Source organism: Ursus maritimus, unplaced genomic scaffold, assembly GCF_017311325.1.
Source record: "Ursus maritimus isolate PB19 unplaced genomic scaffold, ASM1731132v1 scaffold_1, whole genome shotgun sequence".
NCBI lineage: Eukaryota > Metazoa > Chordata > Mammalia > Carnivora > Ursidae > Ursus > Ursus maritimus.
The window spans coordinates 17,530,990-17,549,265 of NW_024423343.1; positions in this window are offsets into that span (position 1 = coordinate 17,530,990).

The window sequence follows — 18,276 nt, forward strand, 5'->3', positions numbered from 1 at the left end:
GGGGGGGGGGGGGGGGGGGGGGGGCTTATTGGATTCATACTGGCTGACAGTGGAGGGAAAAGGGCTGGAACTGCTACAAGGCAGGAAAAGAGTGTATCCTGGTGGCTGGAAAGAAAAGCAAGGGGGTGTGGCTCAGGACTTCCAAAGGTGGTGACTTTTTGGTTTATCAGTACGTTCTAACACCGCTCACCTCCAGTCAAAGTCATTACTATTGGTGGTTAAAATAACATCCGACTTCAGTAGTCAGATTCTTTTGCTACTATTTGGGAGAGATTCATAAACTTGGACTCTAAGACTAGAAGGTGAGTTTAGAAATTCCAAATGTGGGGTGCCTGGGTGGCTCAGTCGGTTAAGGGTCTGTCTTCAGCTCAGATCATGATCCCAGGGTCCTGGGATCGAGCCCCATGTCGGTTCCCTGCTCAGTGGGGAGCCTGCTTCTCCCTCTCCCCCCTGCTCATGCTCTCTCTCAGATAAATTAAAAAAAAAAACTCTTAAAAAAGAAAAAAAGAAATTCCAGATGTGTTAAACATCAGAAGTTTGTCCCAAAAGGGCAACTCCTTGCTCTGTCCTTGTGTTTGCTCCCTTCCGTCTCATCCTTTCCTGGAAATGACGGCTGGAGAAAAGGGAGGGGAGGCCAGTTTGGAGAGCCAGTGTCCTTCCTCCTCTGGGTCACCAAATGCCAAGAGGGATCAGCAGCAGCTACACTGGCCACCTGGAATTTTCCATCCTCTGTATACAAAATCCCCTTCGTTTTACTCTTTGAATTTATCCATTTCCTCGTCAGCAGGTTTTACCACTCAAAGAAAACATAGTAAGAGCTCAAACAAACTCAGTTCACTCCCTGAGATTCAAACACGCCTGAGTCTCCCGGAAAGAAAGGTTTGCCTTCTCTGCCAAAGCCAAGGTACAGTACTTTCACACAGCAAAAGGGTAAGGGGAATTTTTTCTCATCCCTCATGCCACTATTTGTGAACAGGCTTTGGTAGGCACCTGCAGACAAAACAAGTCAGAGAGTGCGTGTCAGAACCCTGAGTGATGTACTAAAAAACCCCACTGGCTTTCTGGAAGCAACTACCTTTTGTGTGCTGAGTCCTTCTCATTAAACCATTTCTAGCAGGCATTAGCCAACCCCCCGGAGTGCTGGAGGCCACCCAGGGGATGTTCTGTTGGGAACAGTCCAGGACAGAGTCATGGTAGGTGTGTAGATGGGACACTTGGCTGTGAGCAACATGATATCCCCGAGTACCCTCGAATGCCCAGGAACTTGACGCTGAGTGATCTCTACGGTGTGAATGCCAAACTGAGACCCACCCCAGGGAATCCCAGACACAGCACAGTAGCTCCCTCCTGCTCCGTCCACCCATTACACATGACTTCGGCTGCCACTCAGGGCACTAAGAAGCCAGAGAAGTTCACATGGGATAAAGATGAGAAGAAGCTGCATGTGCACATCTCTTCTCAGAAGGAACTCTGCCTCCCCCCCCCCCGCCCCCCGGCACACGCAACCCTTAGGATCCAAGCTCCATTCTCATGACACCTCCCATTTCCTGCCCTTTTCTTCTCCTCCCAACTAACAACCATACTAATAAAGGCTAACCTTCATTGAATGCTTACCTCGTACAAGGGGCTTAATTCAATTAACCCTGTTGTGATCCTCATTTTAATGATGAAGAAATTGAGACTGGAGAATTAGCAACCTGCCCAAGATCACAAAGCTAGAAATAAGGATTTGAAGGTAGGCTTTGAACTGCCCGAATTTAGGCCTTTAAACCATTACGTTATCCTTCCTCTGTTATGGGGATATTGATCACATCAAGTTGACCTTGATATTCATCTGAAGTCGGAGTAAAAATGAGGGAAGAAAGGGGAGCGTGCACCACAATACTAAGGATGGTTCTCTCTGGCTAGAGACTTTGAGGACATATAGTAACAGAGAAGTCCCTGCAAGCATTACATACCTTCCCTTAGTGCAGGACTTCTGGATGGGTGGTCCCTGCAGACCATCAACATCAAAATCATCTGGGATCCTTGCTTCCTGGGCCCCTCTCACAACCTGCTCAGCCAGATTGCTGAGGCTCGGACCCAAGCACCAGCAGGTCAGTAAGCTCCCCAGGTGATTTTCATATACACTAGTATCTGAGAACTGCACACTCAGAGAACCACATAACTCCCCTCGAATGATCTATGGAACAATATCTGTGGGCACTAGCTTTTGGGCAGGAGGAGATGGTTAAGGGAGAGATTGAGAAGGTATTTTTCCACGTCGGTCCAATGACACAAAGATATATTGGCAACAAACACATTTCAAGTAGAATTCATCATCTGTTCCCTAACAAAACATTTTTAGGAAAAGAAACAACACATACACACCCCAAAAAATGGAAAGTTAGGGTGACAGCCAGTTGTTAACTACAAGGCTAATTTGGTTTGTTTTGGTTTTCGTTAGTTTTGTTTTGTTTTGCTTTGTGCATTTTGTTTTGGTTTTTTCCCCTTGAAAGTTTTTTAAGTTTTAGCCTACAGGGCCCACATTCCTTAAAATATCCCTACCCTGCAAATCTGAGGAAATCTGGAGCTGGTGGTCCCACTGGAATGCTGCCAGGGTTCATCCCAGGGAGCTGCCGGCAAGCTTTCCACACCTAATGGGAGATGGGTTGGGGGGGGCGGTCAGTGCCACGACCACTAGTGAATAACCAGGTACGATCAGTCTCCTGGGGAAGGGACTGTATTTTAGAAATATTGTCACAGGAACACAGAATTTCAGACCTGGAAAGAATTTTAAGGATTATCCAGTGGACTCCTCAGCTGTTACAGGCTAGAGACGTGAGGAGACCTGCCAGCATTAAGAGCACGGATTGGGGCTTCCTCCTCTGGGTTCAGGTTCTGGAAAGATCCCACCAGTGTTTCCTGAAGGTCATTTATTAGTATACTCCTTCACAGTTTTATTTCCTTTCTGCCTCACCTTTCCATCTGTGCTATTAACAGTTCTCTCTAAATCAACTCATGCTTTCACTCAAATTTATTCAAGAAGCAAACTTTGAGTCAGTGATGTAAATGAAAGATCACATCAGGCGCTAGAAATAAGAACCCAACTGTCCCCGTCTGACCTCCCTGAAACTCAGGGACCAGGAGGATTTAGATAAGGAGGGACACTCTTGCTAAATGTTAGCTAGATATATCACCTGCCTGGGGCTCTAAGCCTGGGGCCTGCTGTCTCTGTCAGAAGAGTAGATCGGCAGGTGTCAGAGAGCTCTCAGAGCCAAACTACTGGTCAACAGAGACTCATCTTGTTCATCTGCGGATTAAAAGGAGAACTGAAAAGGGAGTATAATTTAAAATGTAATTTTAAATCCACCCTACCTACCACTGTCTCTGGTCCATCAGTGGCACCCGTTCTTTGGGTAAGGATGCTGGCCTTAGTGAAGGCCATGCTCCATGCCCCGCTGCCCCAGGCCATGTCTTGGGCATTTATCCCCCTTGGCTGTGTCTGTGCTGCGCAGAGACACAAGACCCTGTCACACAATGGAATTGGCACCAGTCACCTCTTTCCTGCCAGAAGCATGACTAGAGAGGCAGTTTGCTCTTTTCCTTTCTTTCCCCGATGGTGGCGATCATGTTCCAAAGCAATGAAATGTACACAGGGGAGAGGTCTTAAATGATAGCTCTGCTCAAACATCTGACATGTCTCCTGCTACTTATAAAACAAAGTACAGATCCCTTAGTCCAGCATGGAAGGCCTCTGCTGCATGATCCCAACATAATTTTCTGAATCAAAGTCCTTCAGAGCTAGAAAGGGGTGAGGACCCTTGCATTCCAGTGGAGTCTCTAGCCAAGCCCTCAGCCCTTCAGAATCGACCAGAGATCATGGTTCTCAGCCTCGCTGCCCGCTGGAATCACCTGGACGCACTCTAAACATGCCCAGCTGCACCCAGGACCCACTGAATTTGAATCTCTGGGGGTGGAACCAAGACATCACTAGTTTTAAAGTTCCCTGAGGGATTCTAATGTGGGGCGAAGAGAACCACCACCTCATACCTACGGAAACATGATCTCCGGGGCTGGGATCCAGAAATCTGTATTTTAAATAAACATTCAGGAGATTGTAATGTGAAACCAACTTTGAGAACGGGACCAGTCCAACTTTCATAGTCTATAGATTAAGACACAGAAGCCCCCAGTTGCTAAATCACAGAGCCTGCCTCAAAAACTAGCTAGCGGCAGGACTGAAAGCAGAATCCACATCCAGAGTCACCGTCCAGGGCTCTTGCCACAAGGCACTGCTGCTAACCTTTTCTCTGACTTTCATATATACCTTCTTCTCCAGCCCACCCATCTGTCCCCTGACCCCTACAGACACTCTGGCTTTTGTCACATTGGCACCACTGCCCCCACCTGGAATAGCCATGTCACTCCTTCCAGTTTAAGTCCTGGCTTGGCTTAAGGCTCTTCCCACATCCTGCATCGGCTTTCTTAGCCGCCACTCCAGCACATGCCGCCTCTCCCTTCTCTCCACCCTGTAGCATTGACGGTCACAGCTTAGCCTTGAGTTATTCTGTAATAACACAGGATAGAAATTCCCAGAGGGCAGAAACCATGGCTTAGGTTCTTCTCATATCCGCCCAGTGCACTCAGAATAAGCACTCAAGAAAAGCTCTTCCATACCAAGACAGCAAGCCTCAAGACGCACTCAAGTATACCTTGTTGAAAATCACCTTTTGGGACCCTTTCAAAAATCTCTCGCGAAAGGGGAAAAAAATTTACTTTCTGTGTTTCTCTTTTTTTATTATTATTATTTCATTTTTTTAAACGGCCTTGAGATTTGTGTCACTTGCAATCAAGTGGCAGTGAACTTGATGCCAGAGGACCTAACTTTTCAAGACCAGTGTGACATATGCATAGACATTAGGCATGTCTTCTTTTGTGTGCGGTCTTTCAGCAAATGTCAATGGCTTTTCAGAATAACAGACAATCCTGGGCTGTTGTAGCACCTGCACGAGGACTGCTAGAAACCACTCAGCCTTAGAAATAAGCGGAAAAATCCCCCTAATGCCACAGGGAATCGAGGGAAATACAAATATGGCAGTCCTCATCATTCACCTCTTCATCACTTGGTTCAATTGACATCTTCACATCAAAAAGCACAAAGCCTCCAAACCCGAGTTGAGCTTTAAGGTTCCTCATTAAGAAAACTCTGGTTTCTAACTGGTTTTATTAGAGCTTTACTAAGTTGTATGGATTTTGTGTGTGTGTGCAAATAAGTGACGAAGTGACGAATGAATTACCTTATTCATGGTCAACACGGAGGATTTCATACAGGTAGAAATGTAACTTGGAGCCTCTGCTTTGGAAAATAGTCTAGCAATTCCTTCAAGGTTAACCATAGTTACCATATGATCCAGCAATTCCCCTTGGAGGTATACACCCAAGAGAAATGAACACATACACCGACACAAAAACTTAGACATAAAGACTCATAGCAGCATTGTTCCTAACAGCCAAAGTGGAACTGACCCAAGTATCCATCAGCGAATCAATAAATACAATGTGGCATATCCATATAGTAAACATTATTCAGCCATATAAAGGAATGAAGTACTGATACATGCAACAACGTGGGCAAACCTGGAATACATTTTGCTGAGTGATAGAAGCCAGTCACAAAAGACTACGCAATGCATGAGTCCATTCATATGAGAGAGGCAAACCTAGAGAGACAGAAAGTAGGCTGGTTGCCTGGCAGGAGAGAGGGGCTAGGGAGAAATAGGGAGTGACTTCTAATTGGTACAGGGTTTCTGTTTCAAGAGACAAAAATGGTCTATAGTTGAAGGCAGTGATAATTGCACATCTGAATAAACAAACAAAAAAAAACCATTGAATTGTATACTTCAAGTGGGTAAATTGCAGGGTATGTGAGTTATATCTTAATAAAGCTGTTACATTAAAAACAAGTTGAAAAATAATGTTGAGAGTTCCAATCCCTCTGTAGACCTCTTACTAGCTGTGTAATCTGAAGCAACTCATTTAACCTCTCTAAACCTCAGGGTCCTCATCTGTAAAATGGACCCACATTATTGTAAAAATAAAATCACATAATCCATATGGAGGGTGTGAGCTTACAGTAAGCCCTCAGTAAATGTTAGCTACGTTTGCTATTATTTCCTAAGTGCTGTAAGAGACCATTAACCTTGGGGTCCTCCTGCACGAACCCCAACTGAACTCCGCATGAGCAGCAGAAGTGACATCAGAAAAGGGACTCGGAAATAAGAGGAAATCTTCCCTAGAATCATACTCTCCCTCTGTATGTCAGATAGATCCCACTGTCTCCTTGTCCGATCCCACCACCCATGTGGAAAAGGACTTGAAAGACCTCTCCCCCCACCCCCACCCCCACCTAATGTCTCCCCAGGGGACTGCCTCTTCAGTTGCTTCTAAAACTTGCCTTGGAAGAACTAACCAAGAGAAGGAAAGTGTGTTCAGTTACAGCAACGGGTGGAAGGCAATGAACGAAGGCTTACCTGCCGGGCACACCTCACACATCTTCACAGGCTTAGAAAAATTCCATTCCAAAGGGCACTGAAGCTATGACTACCTGGAGCAGGCAGCCAGTGAGAAATTCTGCTCTGGGATTCAGCTCAGCCAGCTTTCATTACTGGTGAAAAATATCACCACGTAATTCAACCCAGCTCAAGCTTTACCTCCTCTCTGAAGATGTTCTGGCCATCCCTGTCCCCAGTGATTATTCCCACCATTGAATTCCTGTAGGATTAATGTGATAACCTATAAAATCACCTAGGACCGAGGCTGGCACATTAGTGACTGTTCAAAAACCATCTCCCAGCCATCACTGGTGCTGGTCCTGTGGATCCCAGCAAACTCCACCCCGTGTTGTCATTTATCTTGTGACATAGCCATGTTCCATCTCCCCAGCCCATCTGAGAGCCAGGGAGGATGAGGGACCCTATGGTATACGTCCCCACCTCAGCGTCCAGAGTTCCTCTGTAATGAGGTGGTCAATAAACATTTGTTTAAGATGATAATTCCCATCCCCTCTTTTCTTACAGAATAATGTCTGTGAATATGTGGGAGACAGTGGTACTGTAAATATTATTCGACAGAAAGGCCTACTTGGCCATTTAGACTTCCAATCAAAGCTGTACGAATAGATGGGAGGCTCGAGCTTTAAAACAGCAGGAGTAGAACAAAGCTGTACTTAATAAAGGGCAAGATGTACTCAAGGAAAGTTGATAGCTAACCTAGTTGACCCAGCCCTCCCCCAACCTGCATCCAGCTGCCATTACGAATCCGGAGCTGATTCTCTGGGTAGAGAGCATTATAGGAGGACAGCCAAAGACAGGTTATGGAGTCTGGAAGGAAGGGGTCTGCATCACAGTCCTACTTGGTTCCAGTTGGGTATGTTACAGAACAACCTTGACCCTCAATTCCCTTGCCTGGTGCTTGTGGGATAATGACATTGACACCTTCGTGCTGTTATGAAGTGAAAGGCACACTCCATAGATGGCAATTAGAATTACTTCAATGCTTTAATCAGGAATTTGGGGAGGTGCCAGGATATCAGCATACACTGTACCTCACCCCCCCCCCCAAATCCATCCTCAATCACTTAGCTGAGTTACTTTAGATAACTTATAACTTCCTTACCTGTAAAACGGGAATAATAAAGTCTACCATTTAGCACCTGTGACAAAGACCACTAGCTTTTCATCAAATATCCCAGTCCCTCTTCTTCCTGGGTACTCAGGTAGGCTACATTTGCCAGTCATCCTTGAAGTCAAGGATGTCCATGAGACTTCCTAACACGTGTCCACATACTGGCTTTTGATAAACATCAAACAAAATAAATACATATAAAACGGAGTCATAATAGCTCAATAACGGTTCATTTCTTTCCATTCATAGGTCTGTTACCCCCTGAAAATATACCAGTGAAACTTGTTTTTTTTCCCTTTGGAGTGAGTTTTCTAGGAATACTCAGAAGTACAGACTGGGACTAACCCTGTAAGCTTCTTAGATACAACATTCTGGGAGATTTCTAACCATTTACATCTTTATTATTATTTTTTTTTATTCGACAGAGATAGAGACAGCCAGCGAGAGAGGGAACACAAACAGGGGGAGTGGGAGAGGAAGAAGCAGGCTCATAGCAGAGGAGCCTGATGTGGGGCTCGATCCCAGAACGCCAGGATCACGCCCTGAGCCGAAGGCAGACGCTTAACTCCTTTGGCACCCAGGCGCCCCATCCATTTACATCTTTAAACTGCTCTGTGACCTGGGGGTCATGGTTGCCTTGAAGGCTGACTGGAAGCTAATAGAGGTGGAGGTCCTGGGACCTGGGACCCACCTAACTCGGTAGCTGGCAGACCCTTTCAGGTTTTCTAGAACAGATCAGACCTGCTGTAATTTACTAGGGGTTCTCTAATCACATAGAATACATTTTTTTCCTTATTGTGACCAGTTGGGGACAATTTCTTTTTCTTAAGTTTCCCAATGGAAATAATTTGTACATAGTTTATATAAAATCCCATACAGTTCAATAGCCATACAGACAATCATTTAAAACTCACACTCTCAATCTTTCAGATCCTTATCAAAGTCTGGATATAACACTTTTAAAATGGAATCCTGGCCAGAGGCCGAAAGCGAAGCTCCATCCCACATGTGAACACATCCTACCCACACTGGGGCACGTGTGGAGATGGGGACGCCCGTGGCATGAGGGGGGCTGGAGGAGGGGATCAGGCTGGAGGATGGAAGGACAGGGTTCACAGACAGATGAGAGAGAAGCCGGCGGTAAGGCCAGCAGCACGAACACAGAACAGGACCTCAGAAGGCAGGAAATTGCCATCATTTATTCCAGGCAGAAACAATGACACAGATTTGGACAAAAGCATTTAAAGTCAATGCTATTTAACGAGAAAATAATTTGAAATAGACTGACATTTCTGGAAGGTGGGGGCTACAGCCAAAAGTTCCTTTTGGACACAACTGAGAAGTGCCCGCGGGCCACGGCTCCTGTTCTGGGTACCCCGGGGCTGCCACAGGGGCCTGTGACCTGCAGCGGTCAGAGAAGTGAGTGGACCTGCTGAGTGGCCCTGGCCAGGTTGGCCTCCAGACACGTGGGCAGCAATCTGGAGTCATTTCTGACTGATACTCTTTCGGTCCAGCATTGATTTCCTGGGCAGGAGGCGGCACTGGGGAAAGGCGTTTATTTCAACAGTTCCATTGGGAGGCGCTGTCTGCTTCTCAGGCTCCATGTAATGATCTGAATTAAAGGGCACACTATTGCCAATGTTGCCAGTGATATCTTAACACTCAGCAATTGCCCAGTAGGCCTGCCCATTAATTGGGCTCTTCTGAGTGATATTCCCTTCTGAGGTAACGCCAGGGAGCAGCCTGGCAAACCAGGCACGCCTCCTCCTTTTGATCCTTCCTTCCTCTTTCCCACCGGAAATGCATCTCCTTTCCAGACAAAGTGCCTTTCATGTCCCTTCATGGCCGACCCTCAACACAGCCAAGTGCGGAATCACAGCCCACGCTTCTGATGACTCACTTTGGGAAAGGAGGAATAAGAAGGCAGAACGAAAACCTGCATGGTCGGAGGAGAAGTATTTCCAACAGAAGAGTCTATTCTATGAATGCACAATCTCATTAGAACAGTGGAGCGATTCAGTATTGCGGTGAAGAAATGACAAGAAAGTGTTTTACTGATGAAGCAACCTGCCTTTGCGAGCTTTCTCCAGAGTGTCTGGGGCTTTTATTCTGCTTCTACGGCTCAGCCTTCCTGCCGGACATTTTCTTTCTCAGGTATCACGTGAGTGCGCATACGTGCGTCTCCGTGCACACGCAAAAGCGTGCTTGTAGTTTGCAGAACCGTAGCTCAACTGGGATATTTCAGTATCCTATCTTCCTGCACTGTGCAAACCAGGAGTTCATGTGACAGGGTTTCCATTTCAAGGTCAAATTATGTGGAGAGAATGAAAAAACAAAAAACCTGTGTATTTTTTTCAGGTGTTTATGAAATCCTGAAATTGTACAAACTGTTGTAGAGAAATGTGTTTTTGTGGACAGAACACAAAGACCCGGTAAGTAGAGGAAAACAACTTCAATTTAGAAAGCTCACCATGTCTAGACCTCTGCTGTAATTTATAATAATCTGAGTCACTCTCTGCGGTCCTTCAGTTTTGCAAAACTAAATCGGACTGAAAATATACATATAATTAATAAAATTTAATTCTTTACCCTTCCACTCCCTCAAAAAAATAAATTACCTGACCTTCAAAACATGTCTGCGTTTCACTTAGTTAAGGGTCGCTTTTGTGTTTTCTTTTGGTGGAAGACTGATGGTTTAGCCCAAGCTGTCACTCAAAGTCTCTGGGTTAAAAGGTCCCCATTTATTTACCTTGGGTGTTCATATTAACTAGTTAAATGGTTGAATAGCAGTCAATGACTGAGAAAAACAGATATCTGAGAAGTAAAACATTTGGTACTTGAAAAATTATAGAAGTTCTTTGGTGGAGTTTATTATTCACTAATTATTGACTAAGCATAAGAAGTTGTATATTTTCCTAGCTTTGAAAATAATAAATCATTCAGAGCTCCACACATCATTCTAAATAGCTGGTAGAAATTGCCCTGCAGACCTACCAAAAACAGTCAGGAAGCTTTTACTGTCCAACTACTGACATCCTAGAGATGTCAAAGTCTGACACCTTACCCGCCCTCCCCTCAAACACACACATGGCACAATAGTACAGCCATGATGGTGGTAAGTCATGGGGCCTCTGTGGATGCGGGAGGAGCTTCCTACACTCTCATGAGGCCAGAATCCAGTCTTTAAAAGCAAATTCACCAGCTGTTTTCCCAGCATGGGTTGACTTCCCAGCTTCCTCACATCTGTCAGTAATACCACCAGTCTCTCAAGCAAGAAATCCATCATCATCAGCCACTCTCTGGCCTTCAGCCCCTATACGCAACTGTGACCAAGCCTGTCATCCCCACTCAGAGACTCTCAGTGAACCTCTTCCCTTCCACGGGAAAGAATTTCTTAGGTCTCAGTAAGTACAAGGTAATGCTGTTGCCAGGTTATCTTGCCCAGCATCACCACGCTACCCCTAGCCTTCACCACCTCCCAACACACTTCCGTTCTGCCCTCAAGGACACAGGCAGTTGTAAAGGATTTGCTCTGGGGGCAAATGAAAGGGAACCTGGCCCTGCCGACACCTTGATTTTTTGCTTCTGACCTCCAGAACCGAGAGAATAAATTTCTGTTGTTTTAAGCCACCCAGTTGGTGTTACTTTGTCACCACAGCCACGAGGAGCCAATACAAGGGCAAGAGAGAATTATCCAGATAATTAACAGCCTGTCTAAAATAAGTAACTGAGGCCATAATTTGCTTGAAAGCCTAAATCATCTCGATATCTACCTTGGTTCTCTCCTTCACTTTGGATGTGTACAAGGATATGTAATAGCCCCCATGTAATTAATAATAATGACAATCACTATTTTTATCACTTTATCCACCATTTATTAGGTGCCCAGCTCCAGTCACATCCACAGATTATCCCATTGTGCTTCCTATCAGGCAGGCGTCATTAGCGACCCCATCTTTGGAAGATCTTAGCCTATAACAAAGGTAACCTAAAACTAAATTCAGTTTATTCCTCTAGACATCAATAGAGCCCTTCCCACCAGCAGTGCAGTGTCTCACCTCTACAACTTCTGCTTTTCTGTCCATTTATTCCTTACACCGGTACTGGGGGCTCCAGTAAGCCTCATGATCTGTGTTGGCAGGTGGAGTTTCTGCTCTTGCCTTTGGTCCCCACTGAGGCAACATGGGCCTCTCCTCCAGGAACAGCCCAGCCCCAGGATCACATGCTGTTTGGGGCTCTTCTTTCCTAACAAGAGTCCTGGTGCTCAGCACTTTTCTAGGGCCTCTCTCAAAAAAAGAAAAAAAAACCTATCAGAGGAGACATCTGATGAAGAAAGCCCACACCGTCCTTATTTGCTCCCTGGCCATTTCTGCAAATGGCACTGTTGTGGCAGGAAATTTCAAACAGATGCCCCTCGACCCTCAGTGCCCCCAAGGTGACTGATCGTGAGGTCAGCACGTGGACTCTTCATTTGGGCAGAGCCAAAGCCCGGCTCTTTTAATTGGGGGCGTCGTCTGTTACAGCTGCAACCCATTAGGGTCAAATGCTTCTCAAATAAAGCTTTCTTTTGCTATTGCTCTTGTTGCTCGTGCCCGTGCCTGGAGACTTGCAGGGGGAAATGCAAACTTAGTCCAAGTGTCCGGTAAGCCAACAAAATCTCTTTTATGAGTCGGTGACAATAGGAGATTGCGTTTATATCGAGGAAGAATGAGACATCCAGGGAACTTCCAGGAGGAAGCAGGGTAGCAATCTATGCTAATCCTAAGCGTGATCTTTAATGCCAGACTTCAAAACAAAGTTTCTCCCCCACTTTTCTTCCCAAATTTTACTGACAAAGTTACCAGAGAGCAAGAGCACCACAGTCTTTTTTTTTTTTTTCCTGTGCCAGTTTCTCCTTGGGTGAGGGAGACATCTTGGTGGGGAATAAGACAGACTTATCGTGAATCGGGCCTAGTTTATAACAAACATACCAGAACTGTACAACCAAACAAGTCTGCTACCTTCCAAGAATTTATGTTGGGACATGCAACACTCATTCCAGCAATGCCAGAACTTTCTTCAAAATATCTTGGCACTTCTCTTTGGAGAATGCCGTCAGAGTTGGTTCTGAACCAATCATGTGAAAAGCCATGACAGTGCCTCACATTCAAACACAGTTTTAGGGCCAAAAACAGCACTGTCCCCTTGGTCGTCCATTGTACCCACCCCACCGGTGGCTCTCAACCAGGGGTGATTTTTTCCCCCCAGGGAACCTTAGTCAATGTCTGGAGACATATTTGATTGTCACACTGGGGAGTAGGAGGCTACTGGCACCTTGTGGGGAGAGGCCAGGGGCGCCGCGAAACAGCCCGCAGTGCCCAGGACAGTTCCCCACAGCAAAGGATTATCCAGCCCAAAATGTCAATAGCGCCACGATTGAGAAACCCTGACGACGCTCCACAGCAGACTTCAGATGGCAAAGCCTCCCTTGGAAGATTCAGGTGTTAATCAATCCTGAGTCTTCTGACAGCAAATTTCACAGTTAAACAGCATTTTGAACAAAAGCACCATCATCAGAAAAAAAAGATTCGGTTTCCCCAAAGGAGAATTTTGAGGAAAACCACCCATTTGATCTCTCGGCTCACTCTCTTGGTTATCAAAAAAGTCACATGCGCTCAGGGTTATCTTTCGGAGATGCTTCAATTACATTGTCTCCTGGGCTGGAGGTTTTCAGATGCCTTTCTTTTTGAAGCTGCTAAATCTTTTCTCAAAATGATATTGTAGTTATCAGGAATCTAATATAAAAAAAAAAAAAGTAGAGGTACTCTACTTGCAGAAAGGGTAGAAAGGGGGGGCTGGAAAATTCCCCGTGCAGAACCAGCCTTAGCCATCACCACCCCTCTCTCCACTCCCTCCCCCTAGGACTCTAAGAGTGTTACCTTGAAAACCAGTAGCTAAGCCGTGAAGAGGCAGAGCTGCATGGACCAGGAGACCTCACATGCTCATGTTCCTATGCCAATCCAACCACATGTTCTGACCCTTTGGCCCCCAAATAAATTCCCTTGGAAATATTCCTGTCGTGTCAGTGTATGTAACTAGGTTCTGAAGAGCAGCAGCAGTGACTGTCCTTCCTTGATGATTTCTATGATAACTAATTTGAAAATCACTTACGTGAGTAATACAGAAGTATAGTTTATAAGCAATAGAAGTAACCACAAAGCAGGTGATTTTATTTTTAAAAAATCTATCATTTCAGCATGTCTTAGGCACTTCTCTGGCCTCCTGACACCCATGTTCAGTGTGCAGGAAATAATGCCTTGCTTATAAAGCAAAAATTAGAAACTTTTATTCTAATTTGCCATTTGGAGTCTAGGAAATATGATGGCTTCAGGCCAAGATTGCATTCTACACTCCTAATTATACGGGATGCTCATCTTTCTTCCAAATAGTCAAAAGCTGCATCAGCTGAAATGATCCATCTAAAATTGTAAAAAAAAGTGTTTGGATTTAAACTCCAAAACATCAGTAAAGCAATGCAAATACACTAAATACACTAGAGGCTATCTGAACTGAGAACCATCCAGCTGGGAAGTTCTCAAACATGCTACTTTCTACCAAGACAAAATGCCCCAATTCTGCCCATGGCAGCCAGCCCCCAAGATAGCTCCCAATGACCCCCACCTCCGGGTACTCATACTCTTGTGTCGTCCCCTCCGACACTGTACCAGGGCTGAGTCTGTATGACCAATAACATAGAGCAGAAGTGACAATCTGTCACTTCGGAGGAAGCTGGCTCCCATGTTGTGGGCTGCCTTATGGAGAAGCCCACATGGCAAGGGACTGAGGGAGGTCTCCAGCCAACAGCCAGTGAGGAAATGAGGATCTCAGTTTAGGAGCCTGCAAAGAACTGAGGCCTGCCAAGAACCATGTGAATGAGCTTGAAGAAGACCCTTCAGCTGAGCCAAAACCATACAAGCAAGCCACTTCTGGATTCCTAACCCTCAGAAACTTTGTGAGATAATAAATGTTTGTTATCTTAAGCTGCTAAGTTCTGGGTTTGTTTGCTATGCAGCAATAGATAGCCTTAACCATATCCTCAGCCCAAGAGGCACCAATCACAAAGACTGGGGTTCATAAGACATCTAAAGGCGAGGTCAAAGGCATGAAAAGGTTTGGGGAACTCCAACGCTGAGCATAAATCAGAGGGTAAAAGTCTAGCTGAGATTCCAGTTTTCATCACAGAAAGGAATGAAGAGGACAGTAGGAGAAAGCCACTGTGAGTTTCTAGAATCAGCTTGGTACTTTTATCTTCTATTTCCATGAAGCGGTCAATGCATAACACAAAAAGGGCCTGTGGACTTTTCACTGAGCCAACAAAAAAGAATGAGTAGAGAAAATGGACCTCTACTCTATAGCCAAGTTGGGAGGGCTGGAAGAACCTTAAGACAAAGAAAAAGCTGAGGCTCTGGAACCTTGTGCGTGAAAGGAAAAGAGAAAACGTGGACATAATATTAAATGAGCACCTAGTATATTCTAGACAGTGTGCTAGGAATGGTAATAACTGCACAACATCATGATAAGTAGAGAGAGGTACACGATGAATATCCCATAAACCTGGTGAAAACAGATTTAAATCATAAGGGGGGAGGGAGATCAGAAAAGGCTTTCCGGAATAAACAAGATTTGATGTGAGTTTTGATGAACTAGTTAACCAGAGGAACACTCAGAGAAAAGCATCCATGGCAAATGTAACATGTACAGAGGCACAGGAATGATCGATATTGCAGTAGCCTGGAAGAATATAGTATAATATAATACAGATGCTGTAATGTGTTTGGAGGGAAGAATATATTCAGGTGGGTTGTATAAGATGAAGGTAAAGAGGTAACAGGGACAATACCATGAAGGAATTCATGGATTAAAGTATTAAGTTTTAACTTGGAAACTGATCTCTGTAGTTCACCACTGAGAACATTTCAACATGCATGCATACACACATTCCACAAGCTGTAATGGAGCCTCCGTCCTGGGCAAGGCCTTGTGCTGCAGTACTGGGGATACAGACAACCATGGTCCCTGCCCTGGCTGCACTTACAATTCCAAAGGCAAAAAATACATGAATGAATTCATGTTTTTGGTAGATTCCTTTCACATTTGTGTGGAGAATGGGTGGGTATGGGAAGGGGAAGAAGATGAACAGTTTCCCAAATCCATTTCCAAAGACATCTTCATATTCTGCCCTCCCCATGGGCCTCCCCCTAACTTCATTTTGGCCAAACACAGTTGGAAAAATTCCATTTCTAGGATAACAGTTGTATATGCTCCCAAGCAAGAGCTTTCCAGACCTATCCTTTGAAGCTCCTTTTCTCTTTTCTCCATGGCAAGAAGGACTTACTAAATGTCAGAACTGAGTAAGACCCAGCAGATTATCTACTCTGATCCATGCATGTTACAAACATGGAAGCTGAGGCCCAGAGAAAGGAAGGTCTCCCTCCAAATTCTCAAGGCTGGTTATGGCAGAACCAGCTGGCCCTCCAGTCTCCTGGAACCCAAGCCAGGGCTTCTGCCACCACATCTCGCTAATACCATCATCCTTCAACTGCTATGCGTGCTTCCGCAGCCTGCAGGGGCAGCGTGCAAGAAGGAAAAAAAAATACAACCTCAGAGCGTGGCAGAGATTTTAGCCTCCCTAAAATGCCAATGGCTTCATTCGGCAGCTGTCCAGGTCCCTGCTAAGCTGTTTTCCTCTCCTCAATTAGACAGAGCACTGGGGTAAGATCAGGCGGAGAAATTCTCCAGGGTCCCATCTGTTAATAAAAGCTATTGTCAGATTTTCCACAGTATGACGAATGATCAAAGATTTCCTCCCCCTTTCTTTATCACCTTTTTATTTCAAGGCAACATTAGCCCAAATTACAAGTAAGAAATCGTACAATTTGAAAATGGAAATAAAACAGTCAAAGGGAAGCGATGGGCCCCATCACTTAGCTAGCTGCAAATTTTGATGCCAAGGAGCATCCATCTTTCAAGAGGGAAGACATCTAATTTTGGACAATTCTAGCAAATTGTGTGAGCCCCGTGTTGGTTTCGTCCCTCGTAGCCATGTTTCAATTTCCTGCTGTTTGACATACGTGCGGGCTCTGAGGTCCTTCAGGCACTGGCTGCCTCAGTGACTGGCAAATTAACAGCTTGTGTCTATATTGACATTTGTGTTCTCAACTTAATGGTTAATTTATTTAATGAACAGCTTCTGTCCTCATTAAGAGGGTAGGATGTCAAAAGTATATTGGACTGGGCAATATGACAAACAGGTGATGAGATTTTTTTCCTCCTCTTTGACAGGGTGAATTGTTTGCATTTTATTCATTGCATAAACATTTGTTTTTGAGGACCTACTATGTGAGTTCTTGGTCCCAGACTAGGTCTGTGGCTTCCAGCCGAGAGGCTCTCCCTCTGCCCCAAAAGAGCTCAAGCGCAATGGGTAAGTCATATAAGCCAGTTCACAGGCACCCTAGAATGAGATGAGTGTTCCGAAACCCTTTGGGTCAAATGAAGATGGTAGAATGAAGTGGTAGCCATTAGGTTGAGGATGGAAATGTCAACCCAAGTACAAATCTATGAACTTGCTGATTGTTGATAGACATTAGCCCCTCTATTACTAAACAATAATAAAGGGGGGAAGACTATCCAACAAGGACAGAACCAAGAATTGCCTATCCCAAATAATAGAGGCAACAAAAATTCTACTGAACATGGTAAGAACCAACAGTGGATCTTCCAACACTAATATCAGGGCAAAGTCACTCTTGCTTCCTCCTTTGTGCTGACAGAACATACGGGCAGCTTTGTCCACGCTGGCTGTTTCTGCCCTTCAGCATAGCTATCTGCGGGCATGTCTATCTCCCCTACTCCACGGTAAACTCATGAGAATTCTGAGTCCCTGGTGCCGAAGCCACTACCTAGGTAGGCTGATCTCTGAGTTAATCAATGGAGTTGAAGTGAAATTCCAAAATAAGGGATGTGTTTCTTATCATGAGAAAGCACTCTCACACCCCTCATTTAAGACCATACAGATAGGGGTACCTGGGCGGCTCAGTTGGTTAAGCCTCTGACTCTTGATTTCGGCTCAGGTTGTGACCTCAGGGTCCTGAGATGGAGCCCTGCATTGGACTCTGCACTCAGCACAAAGTCTGCTGGAAATTCTCTCTCCCTCTCTCACTCCTTCTGCCCCTCCCGTTCTCTCTCTCTCAAATAAAATCTTTAAAAAGATTCTCTCTCTCACTGTACCCCCCCCACTCATGCTCTCTCTTTCTCTCTAAAATAAATAAATAAATAAAATCTTTTTTAAAATAATTCTCTTTCCCTCTGCCCCTCGCCACCCCTACTCATCGCTGTCTTGCTCTCTCTCTCTCTCTAAAAACAAAAACAAAAACAAAAAAAACATAAATTTATGGAGAAGTAGTTAAAAATTCAGAGCCTGGAGCCCCACTGTCTGTGTTGAGATCCTGGCTGACACCTACTAGCTATGTAACCTTGTGCCAATCCACACTGTGCACCAGTTTTCTCATCTATAAAACGAGGATAGAAATAATACTCCCTAGCACTGTTGTGACATTTCCTAAATGTATTACT